Genomic DNA, 23,899 nt, shown 5'->3' with positions numbered 1-23,899 from the left:
CCTGTGTGTCTGTAGTAGTAGCTATTGCTACTTTAAGCTTTTCAAGTATTAGTGTGCTTACTTTACGAATTGTAGTCGCAGTTAAAGATAGACTACTTTAAAGTTAAGATATTGTTCTGATATGATCTTACATGCAAGTCAGATATCTCATTTTGATTGTATCATGTATTGCCCTTTATTCTACTCTACCAACAGTAGATTATTCAAGGAAGGAAGGATTATTGTTCAAATTATCTTCACACTCCTGGCTTATAAAATTATCATAGGCAACAGACATTTACAGGAAAAAGTAATGTGTGTGTGCGTGTGTGTGTGCGTGTGCGGTTAGGGGGGAAGTGTATGTTACGTTCTGAGGCCTTGCCTCCTTCCGTTCACGAACCCAAATTGTCGGCGTCGAAAATGCAAATCCAGGCAAATCTCTCCTTTTATTTGATGTACCATACGGTGTACTCACATGATCACGTTCTTGACATCCTCTCCAGGTGCTTAAATCAACATCTTACAGCCTATTAGTCAAAGCTTTTGGGGGACAATAGCTCCAGCTGACAATCCCTGTATTTCCCTATGCAGAGCGAGAGAGCGAGAGAGAGAAAAATAGGGGGTGGGGACAAAATCAAATGGTACGCAGGTCATATTTTAGTTTGACAGCTGGGTGATTTGCTTTTGAAAAATTCAAGCTTACATTTTGGTAAACGTTGAGAAAAAAGCAAGATGTTTAAAAAGTATAAGCATTAATATGCATCAAGAGGATTAAGTGTGTGGAGCCGAGACGAGAGGCAAGGCGAGGAGAGGCGAGGCGATGGGAGGCGAGGAGAGGAGACTCAAAACTCTCGACAGATCAACCAGACCAGACAGCTCTTCCATCTCCCCCATTTCCAATGTTTTTCCTGATACAGTTGCAGACGTGGGCAAGTTGGAAGAACAGAGCTACAAAATAAATGTATGTTATTGTCAACCATTCGCCGTCAACGGCCACTTGAGCGGTAAGACACTGATTGCTAGTGAGCCTATTCAAAATGCATTCATCACGTTTGGCTAATAACTTGGTGCGAGTAAATCCTGATACCGCGGTCAGTTAATGCAGGTCTCAACAAGTGGCAGAATGATTGGGGATGGAGAGGCCCTCAGTGTGAAAGCTATCAGGTAGATTAACTAAAGCATCAAGCCAAGATTCACAAGGTTCAAAGGTTGCCTTTTTCATTGTGTTCAATGAATTGCATTCATTTCAATGGTACTTATTGTATGTAGCATGCATTTTGGATATGGGAGTTGATTCAAATTGGATTTGTTTTTTCGAATTCTTTGTGGGTCTGTGTAATCTGAAGGTATGTGTCTCTAATATTGTCATACATTCGGCTGGAGGTTAGGAGGTGCAGCTCAGTTTCCACCTCATTTTGTGGGCGGTGTCACATAGCCTGTCTTCTCTAGAGAGCCAGGTCTGCCTTAGGCGGCCTTTCTCAATAGCAATGCTATACTCACTGAATCTGTACAAAGTCAAAGCTTTCATTCATTTTGGGACACTCACAGTGGTCTGGTATTTTGCCACTGTGTACTCTCTGTCGAGGGCCAAATAGTTGTTTGGTTAATTCTTTCCAATGTGTCAAGTAATGATCTTTTTGTTCTCTCATGATTTGATTGGGTCTAACTGTGTTGCTGTCCTGGGGCTCTCTGGGGTCTGTTTGTGTTTGTGAACAGAGCCCCAGGTTCATCTCTCTGTAGGTGATAGCTTTGTTAAGCTTTGTTAAGGAAGGTTTGGGAATAACTTCCTTTTAGGTGGCTCTTTTCTGGATTTTGATAATTAGCAGGTATCGGCTTAATTCTGCTCTGCATGCATTATTTGTTTTTTTACGTTGTACACAGAGGGTATTTTAGCAGAATTCTGCATGCGGAGTCTCAATTAGGTGTTTGTCCCATTTTGTGAATTCTTGGTTGGTGAGCGGACCCCAGACCTCACAACCATAAAGGGCAATGGGTTCTATAACTGATTCAAGTATTTTTTTGCCAGATCCTAATTGGTATGTCAAATGTTATGTTCCTTTTGATGGCAAAGAAGGCCCTTCTTTCCTTGTCTCTCAGATCATTCACAGCTTTGTGGAAATTAGCTGTGGCGCTGATGTTTAGGCCAAGGTATGGATAGTTTTTTGTGTGCTCTAGGGCAACAATGCAACAGAGTCTCTCTCTCTCTCTCTCTCTCTCTCTCTCTCTCTCTCTCTCTCTGTCTCTCTGTCTCTCTGTCTCTCTGTCTCTGTCTCTGTCTCTGTCTCTGTCTCTGTCTCTGATTGTATTCTTCCTGAATGTGGTCAGACTGAGCTGGACTGACAGGCGGCTCCAGACTTCCTCACACACTCCTGATGATCACGCTGACCTTGACCCCAGGTGACCTATACTGTCCGCCCAGCAGCCTCAAAGATAATGGCTCCTTAAGGGCCAAAAAGGCCAAGAGGTGACTCCTGTAAAACACCCTGCTGTGTGTGTGTGTGTGTGTGTGTGTGTGTGTGTGTGTGTGTGTGTGTGTGTGTGTGTGTGTGTGTGTGTGTGTGTGTGTGTGTGTGTGTGTGTGTGTGTGTGTGTGTGTGTGTGTGTGTGTGTGTTTAGTTGTGCTATCCTTGTTGGGAAATTTTGCCGGTCTCCACAAGAAAAAAGGCTATTTTAGGCTTAGGTGTTAGGGTTACAAATAGGGTTAGGGTTACAATTAGGGTTAGGGGTTTGGGGTTGAAGTTAGGTTCAGGGTTAGCGTTAGGGCTTAGGCAAAATAGGATTTTGCATGTGTGCGTACGTGTGTGTGTGGTGGGGAGGTTTATATTTGTATGTTTGTGTGTTGATGTGTCTGTTTGTGTACTGGTGTGTGTGAGCCGACGCACTCCCTTCATCTGTAGGCGTTATTCTCTGGTTCGTTCTGTCTCAGTTTGCCAACAGGCCTCTCTTCCCGGACAGCCACGCTTTAATTCTCTAATCCACTGCGACACGAGGTGATAAAAACAGGGAAGGAAGCAGCTCCTTAATCGCTCACTAATGGTTATGACAAATACCTGTCTTTGACACCTGGCAGGGAGGGCAGGGGAGGGGAGCCTGGCTCCGACAAACACACACACTCATAATTACCCAGGTCATTAGCTAAAGCAGAGGACACGCCAACCGGGCTGCTCCCTTCCCTTTGTCTCCTGTCTACTGAGGTTCTGCCTCTAGCCTTCACAACACACTTACTTTTCTCTGCCCTGTCTCTGTCTGTGCTGCCTGGGCTCTGCTCTGCTACTGGGGGCCACACAAATCACTATTCTCGGTGTGTCATTCAGCAAGGGTAGAGAGGAGAGAGGCTTATTTAGAGAGGGCCGTTTGGCGGCCAGTCACTCCCTAGCCCTGGTAATTGTGATTTATATCCCAGCCTTTCGGAGCCCAGGTCCTTGCGCAGCATCGCCAACTGACATATATTGTGTGTGCACAGAGTGACCCGTCCCGGCCACGGTGGCAGGCTGGCTCCACCTCTTTCATCTGCAGCATGCCATCGTCAGAGGGCTCGCCAAGGTGCATGGTGAAGTGAGTCGTCTGAGGAGAAAAAAAAATTCATCGGAGGCCAATTTGAACTTGAGCTGGAGGCATATTCCTCCACAGAGAAACCAGGACAGCTGATGACCCTGTTCTCTGCTGTGAACTTGTCTTGTTTGTTTCGTCCTTGCTGTAGGAGGCTGGGATCCTCAGAGGGGGACACTTTTAGCTGTTCTGGTACTCTGTCTACCTTGTGTGTTATGATCTCTCAAACAGAGGCTAATGGCTGGGAAGTTGAGGACAGGAGGGCACATGAGGACAAATACAATCTGAACCTGCAGCAGAGATTTGTTGTAAAGTATGGCTAACAGGTAAGCTATGGTAGGTAAGGTAAAGTACGGTAAGGTAAGCTAAAGGTAAAGTACGGTAAGGTAAGCTACTGTCGGTGATTAAAGTGTGGTAGGGTAAGATAAACTACTGCAGGTAAGGTCATGTAAGGTAATCTACTGTAGGTAAGGTAATGTACGGTAAGGTAAGCTACTGTAGGTAAGGTAGAGTACGGTAAGGTGAGCTACTGTAGGTAAGGTAGAGTACGGTAAGGTGAGCTACTGAAGGTAAGGTTATGTATGGTAAGCTACTGCAGGTAAAGAAAAGTATGGTAAGGTAAGCTACTGTAGGCAAGGTTAGGTACGGTATGGTAAGCTACTATACGTAAGGTAAGGTACGGTAATCTACTGTAGGTAAGATAAAGTACGGTAAAGTAAGCATTTGTAGGTAAGGTAAAGTACAGTAAGGTAAGCTTCTCTAGGTAAGGTTAGGTACGAAATGCTGGGGTAGGTAAGGTTAGGTACAGTAAGCTACCGTAGGTAAGGTAAGTTAAGCATAAGGCAATGTAAGATAAGGTTAGCTAAGGTAGGCTAACAAGGTATGGTAATGTAGGGCTAGCTGGGTTTAGTAGAGCTGTGTGGTCATAGTATCTTTGGCTAGATCACATTTTCTCCTTGCCTCTTACTGCACATTCATATAGAGAATATAGACACTGAGGTATTCTTAAACCTAACTAGTATTACCCAACATGTGTCTGAAATAAACACCTTTCGGATTACATAGAATGTATCAACTCTCCATAAGAATGACAGTATCACTGACAGCCATAAGGACAACTGACACAGGTGGCAGATGAGGGTAACACTGATTGATGGCCTCTGTTCCTGTTCAACTTCCTGTCTGCCTCACCACGACAACATTTGGAGGAACTCACTCCAAACTAAAGCACCCCTGCATGCACAAACAGCTTTAAAGGGGGAATAAAGGGACAAAAAAGGTGTGAAAATGTAGACTGACACGCACACCTCTTTGTAGATCTGATTGGATACAAAATCAAAACAAGCCCCCGCCAAGACGGCGGCATAGCTCAGACAGTCGTTTTGTAGATCACACGGAGGCGACTCAACAAGAGGAAAGCCAAATTCGGTTAAGTCCAAGGTCAGTGTATAGCTCTCTCTACATAAATCTGAGATCCCCCCCCCCCCCCCCCCCCCCCCAAATATCTATCAAGTAAAGAAGTCGGCTGCGCCCTTGTTCTAACCCCTACAGAGTCGGTGGAAAGATGGCTTCCTGTTAAAAGTTTTTCCGAGGGTACGGATGATTAACGAGGATATTTTCATTGGCCGCTTTCTCCTCGTCTTCCGTACTTAGAGGTGATAAGATCGGAATTATTTATTGTGCCTTCTCTCCAGGTCATTTGCTGTGTTAATTTCATGAGCTTGATGTTTCCTTTGTCTCTAGGTTGAGTGTTATTCGTCAGGAACCCCGGGGCAGGGGGAAGAAAGGGGATTTGTGTACTTAGCATACGCTTTCTCCAAATTAGTCACCCGTGCATAATTATTTATGTGGCGTTCTGGGCTGCAGTGGAATGGCTAATTTCACTTGCACTCTGTGGAAATTAAATTATATTATTTCCCCATCAAATCAGCTTCTGTTTGCTACACCTTCCTTGTTTGTTTGCCGATAATGCATCGTTATATGTGACAGATCAGTTCTCCTATACACACCTTAGGGCGATGAAAGGCTTTTCTTTAGTTCGGTCTTACACACAAAGGGATTTTTTTGCTCAATTCATAATTCTCTGTTTTTATTAAGAAATACACATTTAACGGTATTTTTTTTGGGGGGGGGGGGGGACAGTCTGGAATTGCTAGTGTGCTGTCAACAAAGTATAGTGGCTATTATAAATATCAATTGACAAAAATAAAGAAAACAGCTGTCTATATTCCCTGCGTCTGTATTTTGGCCTCCTCCACATCCTCCACAGCCAAGTTCATGAAGTCATTGAACCCAATGGATTGAAGACCATCGACAGCACTGTGCTCTTATAACCATCAATCAAGTGGTGAGGGTCAGGACACCAGGGCAGACCCATCAGCAGCAGCAGCACACCATCCTCAGAACCAGCCAGTCACAGCACAGCACCCAGAGGTGCTCCTCTTCATTAACACCCATAACAGCCCAAAGAGGACATAGATATGATGTGGGACCAGAATATAGTGTTAGAAACATTAGAAGGAGATTTTTACCTAGATAAAGCTGTCTGTGTGAAAGAGAGATTCCCTATCAAGACTGCCATGGATTATTCATGTGTAATTACTGGAAGCTTTCAAACAGTTTTAAATCACCACTCCTCCCTTCTCCCCAACCCTCCCTCCCTCCCTCCCTCCAAACACACACTCACCATTAGTGCCTATAACAACTGCAACAGCAATTGTCATAGGGAGGTTTTAAGTGCAGGGCACGGTCGATATTGATAAATGTTGAAAATGCAGTATGAAAGACAGAGAAAGTGAGGGAGAAAGAGACAGAGTGAGAGAAGGGCTCATAAATCTAAGCAGGGCACATAAAGGACAGCAGCTGTGGAGGCCTCAAACTCATCCCATCACCTCTGTTTCCCCCTTTTCTTTCATTCTGCTCACTTTGGAAAAGAGAGAGAGAGAGAGAACAATCTAATATAATAAAGAGAATAGAAAGAAGGGGGTAAATGAGAGAAAGAAAGAGAGAGAAATAAAGAAAGAGAGAAGTAGAGGCAAAAGCCTGTCCCCTCAAGGTCACCCCCAGGTGAACACAGGGTCGTGTGGAGGTCATGTAGGCTCCAAGGCGAGTCAATAACGCCCCAGTCAGTCCCAGTCCAGCACAGACATGTGGGGGTCGCCCCCCTCGCACATCAATTCACCAGGCATGGAGCCCGGTAATAAAAGATAGGGAGAGATTTAGCAAGTGAGAGAGAGAGACACAGAGGGAGAGAGAGAGAAGCGGGGGGGGATGTACGGGGTGATTGTGAAACAGCTCGTCTTTCAACTACTAACTCCTTTTCATGTAAACGTCTCTGCCTGACACTTCTTACACGACCCATCCCCATATCCTCTCTCTCTCTCTCTCTCTCTCTCTCTCTCTCTCTCTCTCTCTCTCTCTCTCTCTCTCTCTCTCTCTCTCTCTCTCTCTCTCTCTCTGTCTCGCTCTCTCTCTCTCTCTCTCTCTCTCTCTCTGTCTCTCTCTCTCTCTCTCTCTCTCTCTCTTTTACTCCACTCCACTCACTGTCAACAGAAGAATAAAGAAGAGAGGGGGAGGGATAGATGGAGAGAAAACAGGGAGAAATCAGACAGGTCGGGGTTGGCGAAAGGTCAGCTGTGACAGGCTCGGAGGTTAAACTGCCGAGTTAAAATACTGTTCATTACCCTCCACAGCCCATTCCTAAATTCCCCTCTATTGTGTCACAGTCAGCGCCCAGCATCAATATTCCTCACCCTCAGATTTATTAGACATTGTTGAGCAGTAGAAAGGGGACCTCTCTGTACAAAAGCAGCACTGATCTCATGGCTGGGACAATACGGCTGCCAAAACAATTACAGTCTTCCATTTGTGTTATAAAGAGGCAAATGTAGGATTTAGTGTACGAATATAGGCGTATACTGAATCTGACTACTGTGGATAGATAAGACCAATTAATATATCCATGTTGCAAATTAGAGCTATATACAGTATGTACAGTTACCACCTCAATAACAATGGGCAAAATTAAGCAAGAAAGATCCTCATGAAAACGTTTTGTTTATTCATTATTGTTCCTTACAGTAGGAACCTCAAGGCGCGTAATGAATAGACACACAGAGAGATCAAAGCAGTGGAATCTACATAACATGAGTTAGAGTCATCTCCTGAAATGCAGCGTTCATTATTCTCTATGGAGACCCGTGCTGTGACATCTGAGGCGAGCCAGGCCTGAACCGGACAAATTAAAAACACTAGTAATTAACGCTATGCAAAACATGTTGTAAGTTTATTGCTTGATTTATTCCGGTTCCCGTTTATAAGGGTGTAGTGGGCTGGCGTCTTTGCGCCCGCATACTTAAAATTCAGAATGAGTTTAAATGATTTATTAAATGAATCAACAAATAAATCACTGCACTCCGAATTTCCCTAATGATATTAGAAATTACTAACTGTACAAATTGTGCAAAATAGAAGCCACCATTAACCTGGTCCACCTTTCATTTGAGGAGTTCAAAATGTTCATCTATTTTCATTTGTGCAAAAACAAAAACATGATTAAAAGATTTGACACTTGACATGGATTCCACAAATAAAACCCCTCGACTTCCCTTGCTTAATAAAAGAGGGTCAGGAACCCAATGTTGCTGATAATATGTCAAACGTGCTGGGTGGAGCAGTCACTTCAAGTTACTTCCCAAAGTGGCCCTTTCGTTCCCTCTTAGTACAGTGATATGAATCATTCCAACAAATGGCTTCATTTGACAAATGTATATAATTTCCATCTTTTGGCCATGGCTCCCATTGGTGGGGAGTACGGGGGCAGGAGAATATAAATACAGGGACTTAAAAAACGACCATAATTTACCCAAATACTCCTCCGTTAACTGCCTCTGTGAGTGAACGTCTAACACCTACTAAAATGTTGCAGTTACAATATGTGCGCATATAGGTCATATATAATTCAAAACTAATCCCCACAGAGGGGTACTATGGGAATCGTAAATTGTCTGTGTGTGATCCCTAATGTGGCCCGACATACTGTAGGTGTGGTGCTATGCTATGCTATTGTGTGTGTGTGTGTGTGCGTGCGTGCGTGCGTCTGTTTGTGTACATGTGTGTGTACGTGCGTTTGTCTCAGGGTGTTTTGCCATGAAAAGATGGCAACAAACAGTATATAAAGCATGTTTGCATCCTGTCTCTGACTCAGCATGTGTTCCCGGTGAAAACGTCCCTGGCTCCCGGTAATGTGGAAACTCTCAACTAGCAGCATGGGCGTCTGTTTGCCAGCATTGTGTGTCAGAGATGAATGGACATGTCAGTTTATGTAAACCTTTTGATACGGAGAGTGATGGAACATTAATCTTTTCCCTAAAGGGACGTTTGTGCCCGAAAAAAGGGAGAAAACCGAACACCCTTTGAGATTTTGTTGACACTTGGAGAAGTTTTCATAAAGGTTTAGCCATCGCTCTTGTGGCTAGGCCTCTGAAAAGGCATTGATGGATGGGACGCAGACAACACAGTTAATCAACTTCAGCCGCATCGAAATATTAATGTCAGGTAATTGAGTGCAACAATAGAGAGCGTTATCATTTAAGGAAGCTCATTTACTCCAGCCGACACCTCGACGTTAGAACATGCTAGGAGTAGCCTGCTTACACAGAACATGCTAGGAGTAGCCTGCTTACACAGAACATGCTAGGAGTAGCCTGCTTACACAGAACATGCTAGGAGTAGCCTGCTTACACAGAACATGCTAGGAGTAGCCTGCTTACACAGAACATGCTAGGAGTAGCCTGCTTACACAGAACATGCTAGGAGTAGCCTGCTTGCACAGAACATGCTAGGAGTAGCCTGCTTGCACAGAACATGCTAGGAGTAGCCTGCTTACACAGAACATGCTAGGAGTAGCCTGCTTACACAGAACATGCAAGGAGTAGCCTGCTTACACAGAACATGAATTCAGGTACATAAAGTGGAACTGACACCGTTTTAACCACTGTGCAGAAATGAAAACAAACAGATAATCATATCGAATTCACAGTTCATGCATCAAAAGCAACTTAATAATTGGTCTCAATAATATAACTTTTTTTTAAATTCCAAATTATTTTACATAGAGTAAGGCATTGTTGACAGAATTAAATGAATTCACCAATAGTAGTCCAATAGATATTGCTATCAGTTTGTAATTCACAACTAGTACATTGTTTGCTGCATCAGGGGATGAACTGCTTCAGTTTCACCCAAAACTAACATATGGAATTGTTTTAATACGGTCATACCATGGAACATTTAGCTTTTTTGATTTAGAATTATAGTACCCATTTAGGTATCACAAAAATATATATTTAAAATTATTTGATAAAATATTGAATTTGGCCTTTACTAGCCATAGAAACACATTGAATAACACTTTCATAAATGATAAAAAAGACAGTCATATTACCTCAACTAACCGGTGCCCGACACATTGACTCTGTACCGGTGCCTCCCTGTATATAGTCTCGCTCTTGTTATTTTACTGCTGCTCTTTAATCACTTGTTAATTATAGCTCTTATTCTTATCCGTATTTTTTTTAAACTGCGTTGTCGGTTAGGGGCTGGTAAGTAAGCGTTTCACTGTACGGTCTACACTTGTTGTATTCGGCGCGTGTGACTAATAACATTTGATTTGATTTGACTTGATTTGAAGTGTCTTTCCTATATCTAGGAGTTATATGAAAGCTCAGGAAATTTGTGTTTTTTTTTTACCCTTATTTTTGTTGGCCCAAAACTACCTCCATTCTTGGATTCATTTGTATGGGTTACCTTCAGACGAGTCCCGTGACACTTGTGAGGGTAGTAGAGAAAAAACGAAAAACACCATCGTGAGAGTCTCCCCTTTCCTTTATTCTTTCTTCACACTGCCACGGCAAGCCAGACGGCAGATAGTGGGCTTGGTGATTCCCTGGATGTTATCACAGAGAACTCAGTGATGACGCTTGGTGTCTCCCTTTCCGAGTCCCTCGCCACCTTAATAACAATCTTTATTGAAGTTTTTCGCATTTTACATTCATAAATGATCCACATGAATACAAATCAAATTTCACATCAATACATCCGAGTTGCATAACATTACATTACAATTACATAACATGATTTACAGATGTAGTAGTGTCCATGGAAGTTGAGTCCATCTTATTTCTGCTTTTAAGTTCCGTTTTGATTTGTAAATAAAATAAATAGTGTAAAAAAATATATATATGACCCCCATTTCCACAATAGAGTCATATTAGTTTGTAGCCCAAATGGTTCGGACGCTGCAGACATTTTCACGAGAAGGCCAATTTTTGAATCAGCACAAAATTGATTAAGCAATAAAAGCCACGTTTGTGGTCTTCTTAAATTAAACTTGTTTTTGACAGTATGTGGAGCACAATCCCACGGAGGAGTTTAGAAGGGAGGAACTCCCTCAAACCTTTATTCCATAGGCTGGGATCCGCATGCAGCTGTTGCAAGAGCACATTGTTCACTGCTTGTCCACTGGTCGCAATAACAATGATTGATAGGCAGCTTGAATTTCTTATATTCAACCATTGTTGGGTTGAAATACACATATAGGTTTTAGCACAGCCATCCACAAACTAAATGGGTGAGGTTCAAAAGGCTAAATGAGAGAGCAGCAGTGTTATTCACACCAATGCGCTAAGTAGATATTCAAAAGTGAAATCTCACTGCTGTCGTCCTTACCTCCAAGAGTTTATTCAAATTGGATAATCTTTTGGATGCCGACAGTAGTCACACCATTAAAAGGCATCGCATTGTAGCCTACAAAACCCTATCCGTGCTCTTTTCCCGCGATCCATCAAATGCATTTGTTGGCATTATAGCGGTCTCTGACTTGTGGTCAGACAAACTTAACCTCGGGCCTTTTTTTTCAATGCATGACTTGAACGTCAACGAGAAAACAAAAAGGTGTCAAATAATTTGTCCGCAAACAACCTTTCTGAATGTAAACGTAATCTCAGAAGTAATGATCTACTTTTTCAGAAGTATCTGTACAACATTTTAGCTGGTACACTTCCATATTTATGTTGTTGTATTTAGTTACATATAACGGATTGCGTGCAATCGTCTCCGACACTGTGTAGGTCTACTTATTTAGCAAGCTAGCTATATGACTTGATAGCTGCTGCAAGTAATTTAGCTTGCTAGAACCTAAAACGACACAAAGCCCTTGTACTGTTGCTAGATAACTAGCTAGATGCTGGAAGGATGGTATGTTATGGCCTAGAAGTGGGTGGCTCGGGCTGTAGGGATTGCAGAGTCATGTAGTTTCCGACCAAGAAATGCGACTCACTGATTCGATGAAGCTAGCTACTCATTTACTCAACTCGAACGACTGTTCACATATCTAGTTGTCAATCAAAATGTATTTGGCGTCGATCAAAAGAGCAGGCAGGCAAATCCCATTAATTTGTTGAAACGTGGGGCTATTATGGGACTGGAAACAGGCTGCAGCCGGCCGAACAGGGTACTATTCCTTATCGTATTCACAGTGCACTTTTGACTGTCAACTACATGATGAAAAATTGATTTTATCTACCGGTACCTGTGCTAGATTTTAGCTCACCTCGGTTAGACTAACATTGTTGTTGTTCTTGTTGTTGTGCATAGGAAATTCATGGAGAAATAGCCTACCTGTTGGTTGTTTGATCAATAAAAAGTTCCCATAAGTAAGACTCCCCTGGTATTTGTATACAGTAATTGCAGAAAACAATTCAGGTTACTTTTCTGACTCTTGCTACTGCTTCCCACACAATGATCTCCACAAAGTTGTGCTGTTCTGCTGCCTGTGAACACAGTCCAGTAGTGCAACATCAATGTGAATGGCGTAGACCCGTATGACCTACAGAATTTGCATAAGATGCCTACTCTAGCTGTGATTGGTTATAGCGCACCGGTCTGTGTCCAGTCCGGACCTGAACAAGACTGACACGTTTTTACTCATTTTAATTTACTGCAGTGTCTGTTCATTTCCAAAACGCACAGCCGCTTTCCCATTCATATTACTACAGATTTTTCACAAATACCCGACAATACATCATTTCAAAACAACATGACAATTAGCATATCTACGCGCTCGCTTGTCACAAAATGAAGACCAAAAAATTGTCATACGCTTCCCAAGGGCGTATATGAACATATTTTACTAAGATTTTATGGTGCTAAATCTGTGCCAGTTCCACTTTAACATCCTCTCAACTAGTCAACTACTGATAGCTTACTGATAGCCTGCTGATAGCCTACTGATAGCTTTGTTGTTGAATCATTTGATCCTCAGCTGGCTGAGTTGAAGAATCAAGGTACAGGGAACCTCCATGACTTGCACACACTGGTAGCTTACCTAGTCACATTTGGAATGCAGTTATGCTCTAGTTCAGTTTTTTTTAAGCTCTGGTCCGTGGTCCAGAATCTCATCCTGTGATCATGCTGACCGCTCCCTGAGATGTTTGGCTACTAATTTAGCTCAAGCGCTAGTTTGAATGTTAGTGATCCAACAAGGACCATAGCTTACTGGTACCGGATAAAGAACAATAGGTTAGTCCCTGGCAAAAAAAAAGGTGGAGGAGCACTAAACTATTTTTTTTGGGGCCTGCTGTATTTTGAGAATACATGTACAGTTTCAGAGAGTTTGGCAGCTTTGCACACATGTATACAAAAATCGAATACAGTATATATTATATATACTGTATACTGGGAGGAGAGAAAAAAGAGACCGATGTAGCCATCATATGAACGGTTTCACATGAAACGTTAGGTACTCTATGCTCTGACAGAACGGGCAATCAAGTACCTCATATGTATATTTAAAACATGACAGATCAGCACACCACCCGCTAGAAATTGGAGATGAGAATGCCAGTCTATATCAAAGATCCATTAGATGAGACTCAACACTCCTGTAGATGAAGGACATGAATACATAAACCGATTCCCGATAAAAGGACTAACGCCGCTGGAAATGTGTTTAAAAAAGAGCGGCGTTTGAGGAGAGAGAGAGAGAAAAAAATCCGAAAGTGTTTGGAAATACAGTATGCATATCAAAGGAGAGACATGAAGATTCGCCTTCCTATTGCACCCATCCATACATCCCTTCTCTCTCTCTCTCTCGCTCCCTCCCTCCCTCTCTCTCTTTCTTTCTCTCTTAAGGTGTTAGCTTAGAAAGGATGGCTGCAAATTCCCAGGCGAAAAAAGTGCAGCCTACTTATTACGCACTGCTATTCATAATCCATCGGTTCTATTAGCAGATTACTGGAAATAAAGTGTTGAGTGAGACGTAAAGCGGGACTGAGAATGCCAGGTGAGACAATATTGGTCTCAGTCAAGCGTGTTTCATTTCAAGATAACGGTGCATGCAAAGTCAAAGACGAAACGCACTGAAGGCAAAGAGTTAGAACGATGTCTTCCCTTTGAGATTCAGCTCCCAGTCTGTGATAGGAGACTATCGTTTGCAGGAGTAGCTACGTACAGAATATTCCCTTAACTTTATCACTACAGATTCAAAAACTCTGTTTCCGTCGGTTTCAAGGCATTTCAGAATTACAACCCGGTCTGACGACAAGGAAGTATTATCAGTTATCATGAGAGGTTTTGGTCATCAAGGAGTGAACTTCACATTTCGGGAAATACAGTATTGCATGGACTGTGGACATCTCTCTCTCTCTCTGTCTCTCTCCTTCTCTCTCTCTCTCTCTCTCTCTCTCTCTTTCTCTCTCTCTTTCTCTCTCTCACTAATTTCCCCTCGTTCTGTTTCCAGGACGTTGTTTCTCCAGCGTACTGGAAGACGTATGCAGGGCAATGCATCCGTCACACAGCTTCCCCCATTAGGAGCAGAGTGGTAATGCTTCACCTTTTGATTTTGAGGAGGAGTACGGATTTGTCAGGGGAGATGGGAAAGTGCTTCATTGCTCCAAATTTCATCACAATTAAGGCTTATATGGGGAAGGTGGCATAATCGTCGCCCTATAAATGTCTCTATGTAGATTACATGCTTCTTGCCTGGCTAAGCCTGGTAATTGATGAACTCCTATGCTGATGATTTTTATATTATTTGTAATTTGTTTATTAATTAAGATAACACTTATTTTGGGACCTCAACCAAGTAAACACGATTATGTGCTCTGCGGGGTGAGAGCGTGCACACTCTCCCAAAGCAAGGCGGCGGGTGCCAGCGAATATCTAATAGTCTTTGGAGAACTTTAATTAATGCGCCATTAATGCTAAAAATAAACACAGTCACACTCGATTTACACCCAGCGTATGAGAATTATTGAGCGGTTAAAAAAAACAACAAGAGACATTATAATCAAGGGCACCATTTTTTTTGACACAGAAAGAGGATAATAGCAGACATTTAGTAGTTCGAGTAAAAAGAGACTCCATTAGAGCTCCGCTGTTAAATGTGTCAAGGGAAGCATATCCATTCTGAACCTCTTACTACTGCTAAATAATGATAACAGCAAAGACATAGCTACCCATTTATTGTTCTGATATCTTTGAAGTCAGCTGATAAATAACAGTCTCCACCTTACGGAACAACAGCTAATTACAGAACTAAAGAAGCAGTAAGGCTGCTGCGATCTATAATCAAATGTAATGTAACAAACAGTCCTCGTTCATGTCTGATGACAGTCTACATACAGTCAATTGTAGAAACTGTGGCGGAATTCAAATGTCACCTGAAGTCGAAATAATCACGGGATTACGCAGGAACATTTGTCTCCGACTACTCCGTCAAGAGTTCCGTCCTCAGATGAAACGGTTTGTGTGTTATTGAAGTTCCCCACGCAGACGAGACTTTGACGGAGGACGAAGGGGGAGTTCAATTGAGAAAAGGAAAATGCTAAGATTTCAACAGAAAAGTGGAATAAATAATGGCCTTGCGATACAACGGGCTTGGATTTACATACATTAAGCTTAGATATCGCTCCAGGATATTTCATCGTTGTGATATGTGGGAGGCGGAGAGATAAAACTGCAAATATGACCCCTGCTCTGCAGGTTCGCTCTGAAAGAGCACACGCCTCTGAGGAAACTCGAAGAGCAGCAGAGGAAAGGTTGAGAGGAAGAGGACAGAAAGCCAGGGTAAGGAAGAGAAATGACACTAAAAGCCAGTCAGGAACTGATTGATGCCTGGCTATATTTGAAGATCAGTGGCAGCCTTGCGGTGCCATGGCCTGGGGGTCAGTGTGTGCTCGTGTGTGTTGGTAGTTGGGTGGTTGGAGCTACCCATTTCTGGCACAGCTGTTGCGTCACACGGAAGCATGGAACCAGGCCGTTTCATCTGGTCACAGCAGACGGCCTAAGCCTCCGCTTCCAACAAACAGCATTCCACACAGGGAGCAAGTGGTACTAACGAGAGTCATTACACTGGAAGGACATCACGGATCGGATTGGGGGGCCGAGGGGTGCATGGGGTTTTGTGGAGGGGTTTGGGGACAGCTGCCGGGACTCACAGAGCGCATGTGATCCCTGCACTCTGTGGACTTAACTTTGGTCAGCCTCGTCAAAGGCAGAGGATACACAGCAGTGACCAGCTAGTTTAAAATGTGGAGCCTCTCCGCATACACCATTCTATAGTCGTTGTTTTACTCCGCCCTCTCGCTCGACCCGGCTTAGAATGTGTTCATGACGGACATTAAGCTACCCTTGCCAATGTCGTTTTTTCCTATGACGTCCTTAGACTCCTCGCTCGTTTTGAATTGTGAAAAAATGGACAGACATTTTTTTACAGTTCAAGTCAACGTCGAGTGAGAAAAAAGGAACAAAGAAACATATGAGCGTAGATGAAGAGACGTTTTCAAAAAGCACTTGCACAAAACCACAGCGGCTCTACACTCTCTCCACCCCTCCTAAGCACACAGGGTTTCAGTTAGAGACTAAGAGCCCGGTATCGCCATAGCACCACATATTGGCAGCATACAACCCGGCCTGCAGGCATGAACACACACACACACACACACACACACACACACACACACACACACACACACACACACACACACACACACACACACACACACACACACACACACACACACACACACACACACACAGTACACACAAGCTCCAGTGCTCTAGACCTCTTTGCAGCTCTCACTGAGGGAAGTGGGCTGGGGAAGCACTTTGATGTGGGAACACTGAGGTCAGAGTGAGCAGTCTGTGCAGCGCTGAATTCCATCCCCCCCCCCAATACAGTTCCTTTTGCTCCGCCACTGGCTTCAGTTTGCGAGCCCATCTTCAAAACAAAATGAAAAATGAATCCAGTAGATAAATATATGAATATGGAAGAGTTGGGGAAATGGATAAATACCGTGTTTGAGGCTGTGGTCACCGCATAGCCTTAAAAAGACTGCAGTCTGCACCGCATTTGAAGATTTCCCTCGTCCGTTTAGTGCTTTTTTGTTCCAAGAACCAGGGGAAAAGGCGAAAGGTCTTTAACCAGCACATAAACTCATCTCAAATGTCATGTCTTATTAGACGCAAATGGGAGGAAACGTTTCGCTCACTCACCCAGCCGAGTCAATGAATTTGTCAAAATTGTATGATAATTCATTCAATTACTCCTTAGACATTTAAATGATGTGGGGTGGGTGGATGGGGCTGAGGAGGGTTTGGTCCGACAGAGGAGCGGCAATGCAGGGGGGGTGGGTGGGGGATTGGGGAATAATCCTGCTCTTGATATTACACTGCCTCCAGAGGCTTTTTATGAGCTCCATATCTCAGTGTGAGGGCTGCTAAAACTTCTCTCCCCCGCTTACAATTCAGCAACCAGCCCGCCCCCTCTTTCTCCTCTCTCTCTCTCTCTCTCTCTCTCTCTCTCTCTCGCCTCCTATACTCTCTAACACACACGCACAAACTCTAAACACAAACGATTACATGCACAGATATCCACACAAAATAACCACATCCAAGACAACCACAATCAATTTTCTAATTCTATGCTATATATATGTACACATTTACACCCACCCACACAAAAGCACTACTCTCTCTCTCTCTCTCTCTCTCTCTCTCTCTCTCTCTCTCTCTCTCTCTCTCTCTCTCTCTCTCTCTCTCTCTCTCTCTCTCTCTCTCTCTCTCTCGTCCAACCTCTCCCCCCTCTCTCTCTCTCGCTTTCTCTCTCTCTCACACACACACATCACATTCTCCACAGCTTTCCTGGGAGAAGGACAATAAAAGGCCCTCCGCTCTTCTCGACCCCTGACCCTTGATCCCTGAAGGTCTCCTGCTGCTTGCAGTGGAGGGAAGAGGGGAGGGGGGTGGGGGGGGTGCTGAGAAACACTTTTCTGTCTGAGCACTGTGGATCTCCGTCATGGGTAAGCTCCCCCTCTAGTGTTCAGCCCTCTCCTCCTCCTGCAGTAAAGACACAAGTCTATAAACTCTCACACTCTGAGGCAGCCTGTGAATGGGAACATACAGTATGCCCACAGTCAGTCTTTACTGTGTAGATATACCCAACCTCTGGTAACTTTACAATCCTACCGTCTGCATCTCAAGGGGTGTTTCCTTTTGTTCCTTCCCTGTGAAACCATTCCAGGTGAAGCATGTTTAGTCCTACGTGGCTAAAGGTTATTATTATTTTTTTTTTTAAATACTCATTTACAATGTTGTTAAGACAACGTTTCAGTTTTGTAAAGTACAACAATGTGACTAACGTTGCGTGAAACACAACAAAAGTAACGCTGAGTTCAGAAAGAAATTCAGAAAAGAAAGGAACTAATACAAAATTGAATCATCTTCCAGCAGCTGTTATGACACTGCAGTGTGCATTCAAGTAGACGAGGCCTATTGTGTTTGTCTGTTGTGTGACGTTGTCTGGTCGGCTCCGTCTCCCACACAGGATTGGCTTAAACACAAGCGCAGGGACCGCCTAGGTTCGCTTAGCCTCGCCTGCGGGTATGCTAATTACCATCTCTCTCTCTCTCTCTCCAAATTAACCTGGGACTGTCTCTCCATCCAATGCTTACAGGAGATGGAGGCAGGGAAGGAGGGAAGAAAATAGAAACAAACCAGTAATCTTCTACTTTGCCTCCTTCAACGAGAGCCACTCGGGTTCTCATGTAGACAAGCCGTTTGGAAGGAGCCACTGAATCCCCACTGGGCCTAGGGAGAGCACACATCGCAGGTCGCTCATTTCAAAGATATTTTGCAATCAGTTACACAATGGAGGCCCTCATTTTATGCTGCTACATCATAAAAGTGCTCCTTTTGTTACATTTCCATCCTTAAAAGGGTCTTAATCCTTCTCCTTTCAGCCCGGTCTATGGCAAATTCCACAGGGACATCCCATTCGCTGCGAGGGCTGGAGTGACCCACTCAGAAACCAGCATGCGAGGCTTTGAGCCTTTCTTCTGCTGCCACTCTCCTGAGAACATTAAATCGTACTTTTCATCCCCCTCACCATAGGGGGAAAACCCTTAATGATGACAGAGAAAGAGAAATTCCTCCACTCGGTCCTATGACACCATTCTGCTGTCAAGCAGGCGTCTCGGCGGACAGAGAATCAAACATGGCTTCCTGCAGGTGGAGTGGCCATGAAGGTCACGGCACAGCCCATAGAGGAGACAGGGAAGAGAGGGAGCAAGAGAGAGAGGGAGGAGGGAGGTAGACCTTCAGAGGACACACCACTTTCCCAGAGCAAATTAAGTCATCTGCGGAAGAAGAAGGAGAAGAAGAAGGGGAATGAAACGTGCAGCGTTCACTTGATCACGTTTCATTCATTTATTTACTCAACCACTGGATTCTTACGTTTCGCCATATGGCGTGCCCCTGTCTGTAGGTTTGCGTCAGGAGAGAGTAACAGTAATCTGTGCCTGCTCCTTGAGTGGAACTGTTTTGTTTTGGTTCCTATTTTCTGTCACGTTCTCAAAAGCGTTTTTTTTTTCTTCCTCCCTTTGTGAGGAGCTCTCTCGGGGGGGGGGGGGGGTTGATTAATCAGTGTGAAACCCCTGCCGCTCAGACCCCCAGTCAGCCGGGCCAGCCCTCACTACGCTGGACTCCTCAATGAGAACATTGTACTGATATAAAACACATGTCAATCAAGGGCCAAATATTCACCCCACTCACCATCGGTACAGCATATGCGGTCTGTTCCTCCATTTTTAAAATGCTAGAACGAATTGATGAGTACTCACAGCATATGTGTCTTCCCCCCCGAATGTTATCTCCAGCACCCAATGATAAATGTCTGGCAAATGTAAAATATGCACTCCCACGTCCCAAAGCCACCTGCATTAAATTGCAATGAACACCAAAAAGTGCTCTTAACAAAAAATGTGACGATAATTACCTCAGATGGTTGACATATTTCAAATATTTCAAAATGTGATTTTTTCCCCCCCTATATTCAAATCCTTTAAAAAATTAAATAAACATATTTTCACACCACAAAATTAGGGTCTCCCAATATTTTGTAGAGAGCAATAACATTTAACGCTGACCATTGTACCTGTGGCTGCCTTTCTGACACCCTGTTGAGTATCAGTATCTACAGCCCAATCTCTGTGTCAGTGCTAAGCTCTTCCTGCGGATTCCTTATGCAGGTCAGCCTACTGAGGGACTAATGCGCTGAGATTTGGGCCAGGTGAACAAGTCACTGATAGTTTCTGTCCAGAGATGTACAAAGACCTGAGCACTACTCCACTCCATAATCCTTTTCCCACAGGCCTTTCTCCCCTGTAATAGCTTTTCTGCCTGCCTGCCTGCCTGGGTTTGACCGTAAACAAAAGTCATAGAAAAGTGTATTGCGTGAACATGTGTGTGTGTGTGTGTGTGTGTGTGTGTGTGTGTGTGTGTGTGTGTGTGTGTGTGTGTGTGTGTACTCATGTGCCTGCCAAAATGCTACAATCTAACCATCATTGTGAGCATTGTCAGCTCTGGAAATCATAGCGATGTGAACCACTATGTATGAAAAACCGCTGTATTTAGTCGTTTGAAGGCATGCAAATAAACGTGGTTAAACTGACTGAACCCTTATTCAAGAAAGAATAATGCCCATTCAACAAATCCAGAGTGCACTGTCAGGAAGCGCCTCTCTGAAACATTAATACGAGGCAACACCGACACTAGAATTTGATTAAGGGCTAATGACCTATCAGTCACAGGGCTGGCGGTGTGTACAGATGCCCGGTGCCTTTGAAGCCTCATCGCTCAGAGTCACTGGCTTGGCGGCCATGTCACCCGCCACACCCACTCACTTAGCACAGCACCGTGCCAGCGATGACTGCAACACACATTGTGTCTCAGGGTAGGGCGAGAACGGGTGGCTTTTTGTTTTTCTTCTTCAGGGAAAGGGCAGGGAATGTGTGCTGTACCGCCGCCTGCGGACAGGTTGGTAGCGTGTGGTTTTTTAATCCCCACTGCTGTGCCGTATCGGGCGATAGCATACCTTAGCGTAGCGCCACCTTTGCCTGCTACTAAACCCCTTACGTTGTTGTAGCCATTTTCTGGCAGAGGCTTCTGCAGCTTTCTCTCGGACGCGTGACACTCATGACAAATTGGGTGTGGAAGTGAAGGTGATGGGCTGTGAAAGCAGCACCCTCTCACACCACCTCCAAAACGACCCCCCCCCCCCCCCCCCCCACACACACACACATACATACACACACTCCCTCCTGCCCTCCAAAAAACTGAGGTCGGAGTGTAAACAGTTCGGCAAGGGAGATGACCTGGGTGTAAAACAGATGCAATGTAGAAAACAGGAAATGTAATCCGGGTGCTTTCCCCTACACCCCGGTCTTTGACCCCTCATTGACACATCCAACAGCCTCGTCCATTCAAACAGAATCAGCCCTTCGACCATCACATCAACTCCGTTTAATATTGCTATTCCTTTTCCTTTTGAATATTTCCTCTATTTATTTTGAAAACACATCCAGCGAATGTATTTGTTCACATTTGGATTCATGTGAAACATAATGCAGTGCTAATGTGGAACAGATAGCTCTTCAACACATTGCCTATTTTATCCACCAACACTCCCCTCCAGCTAGTTTATTTTCCCACAATTTATTAAGCAATTAAAATCCTTACATTTACGCACCTTTTACGGTGCAGAATCAAGTAATTTTAACCAGGGAGAAAGTATTATGGCGAATTGTATAGCAATTATCATAACATTACACTAATTCCCAGAGAAGTATTTAAATTATATGGTTGGTTGATTGCGTGATGAATTAAGGAGCCATTTTCGAGGAACACTCTGAGCTCATCCTATTGAGATCAGAAAGGGCTTTTCACAGCACAGTCAGGGGCAGACACGGACAGACAGACAGACAAACACGCACGCACGCACGCACACGCACTGGCATCCTCATTGTACCAGTCGTATTGTAAACCCCTGGCCCAATAAGACCCTCTATGTACCAGATACATTTGACACAGCAGGACAGATACGAGCTGAGCTGACAACACTGAATATCCCTATGTTTTTTTAATACAGCATGATAGAAGTCAAGGAAGGGACCAAGTGTCATTAAAACACTAATTTGACCAATTCATTTTGTGCTGACCTAGCCCCACTCGGTTAGGACGTACATCGAAACCGATGGGAAACACTGGCATTGGTCTAGAGGCATGTTTCAACCGAAAGAGGAGTTCCTAGTGGAAAATGGCCATACGGCGGCTCAACAGAATGTATGGTACTGTACGATCCTGAATGTACCTGGGCCACTGGCTGGCCACTAATGGCTGGCTGGCCACTAATGCTGCCGGGGGGGCAAAAGTCCATGGTTTCTCAAGTCTATTTAAAAAAGGAGCGTTGATCAAAAACCAGGTCGGATTTTGGGACAGATAACTATTCGTTATTTCATTTCCCTATGTTCAATGAAAGTGTCAGTGCACGTTTCAAAAGTTTAAAAAAAGGGCTCAAACGCCAGCCCCATCCAGCTGCTTTGCTGTCTGACAGAGAGCGGAAAGAAAGGAGCTCATTGTAGCTGTGAAACGCTTCAATCTCCTGCTCTCTCTGCAGAACAGTCCAGCAGAGATGAAATGAACGCATGAACTTCCACTTTCACTTCCTTCATGGGTTGGTGTGTTAACACACACACACAAAAGCACACAGGTACATGCACACACCACACACACACACAAATCAGAGAATGAAGCAGGAGAGGGAAGGGTGGAGAGTAATCCAGAGTACATGTTTCATAACAAATAATCCTGTAACCAATTGATAGAGTATCTGACCATCACGGTCTTGTTCCCTGGTTGTGCTCTTTGTCTACGTACTCCCCTCTACAGAGCCGGTACTGCCCTTCCCCTTCGTCCTGACACAACAGCCAAGTGTGAACGTGAGGCAACGTGTCATTGATTCAATTTAAATTGATATTTTGCGGTACACTGAAGGACAATGTGAGACGACGGGATCCAGAAAAAGGCTCATCCTAAAATAAAAGGACTATTTTTAAATATTGTAAGGTGATTAAACATTGCTGAGCACACCAGAAAATCATCTGTTAAAATTAGTCCCGTTTTTTTTTTTTTTTACAATTGGCTTGAACGAAAGAGAACAAAAAAAAAAATCACACCAGTAACAGGGCCGTCGCCTTATCACGATTTCAATACGTACTCATTGTGAAAAATTGAATTATTGTTAGATTGTAGAGGCGGCTGGTACGTTATGACTATAGCTGTACACCAAGCTCCTAACTCCATTGTTCCTAAGACTGTGACTGTAATGAATAGTGAGCTGAAGGTTTTCATTATCAAAGTTGTATCAGGCAATTGACAAGGCTTTACAATTAAGCATGCTGTTCTTTAAGAGAGGAAGAGAAAGCTAGGCCATACAATGCACAGTGGGCCATATATTCACTGACACCCCCCATCGGAGCTGAGCTGAAGCTTTGATCCCCAAATCGAATTGTTTAGAGAGGAGCTCCAACCCCTTTGATTGCTTAACCTAATAAGTACAGATACGTACTTTCAAAATAACCATACATTGAATATGAGACTTGAATACTTATTGGAAGAAATACTTGGCTTAAAATGTATTTCCCAAATATATATTGGAATTAGTGATGCATTGTGTTAATTGAAAAAGTGCTACTACTTTAACCTCAGAATAAAGCAAAGTAAGAAGAATACATCATTTAAAAAATATAAATAAAAAGGACAAAAATATAAAGACTTATTTATCTACCCATACACGCTCACAACATAAAACTGGAACTTGTTTACACCTTTATAGCTCTAAGACAGTGAACGGCACAAAGCTATGGGCCTGTATGTTTGCTGCGGCCATTGTGCGAGTCATCAGTGAAGGGCTTTTTGTGCCATTGTAAGCTGTGACAGGCTGAATGAGAGGGAGTGTTTGGCGGTGCAAGGATGT

The sequence above is a fragment of the Salvelinus namaycush genome, chromosome 18 (genome assembly GCF_016432855.1).
Source record: "Salvelinus namaycush isolate Seneca chromosome 18, SaNama_1.0, whole genome shotgun sequence".
Lineage (NCBI taxonomy): Eukaryota > Metazoa > Chordata > Actinopteri > Salmoniformes > Salmonidae > Salvelinus > Salvelinus namaycush.
This window is presented reverse-complemented; position numbering follows the sequence as displayed.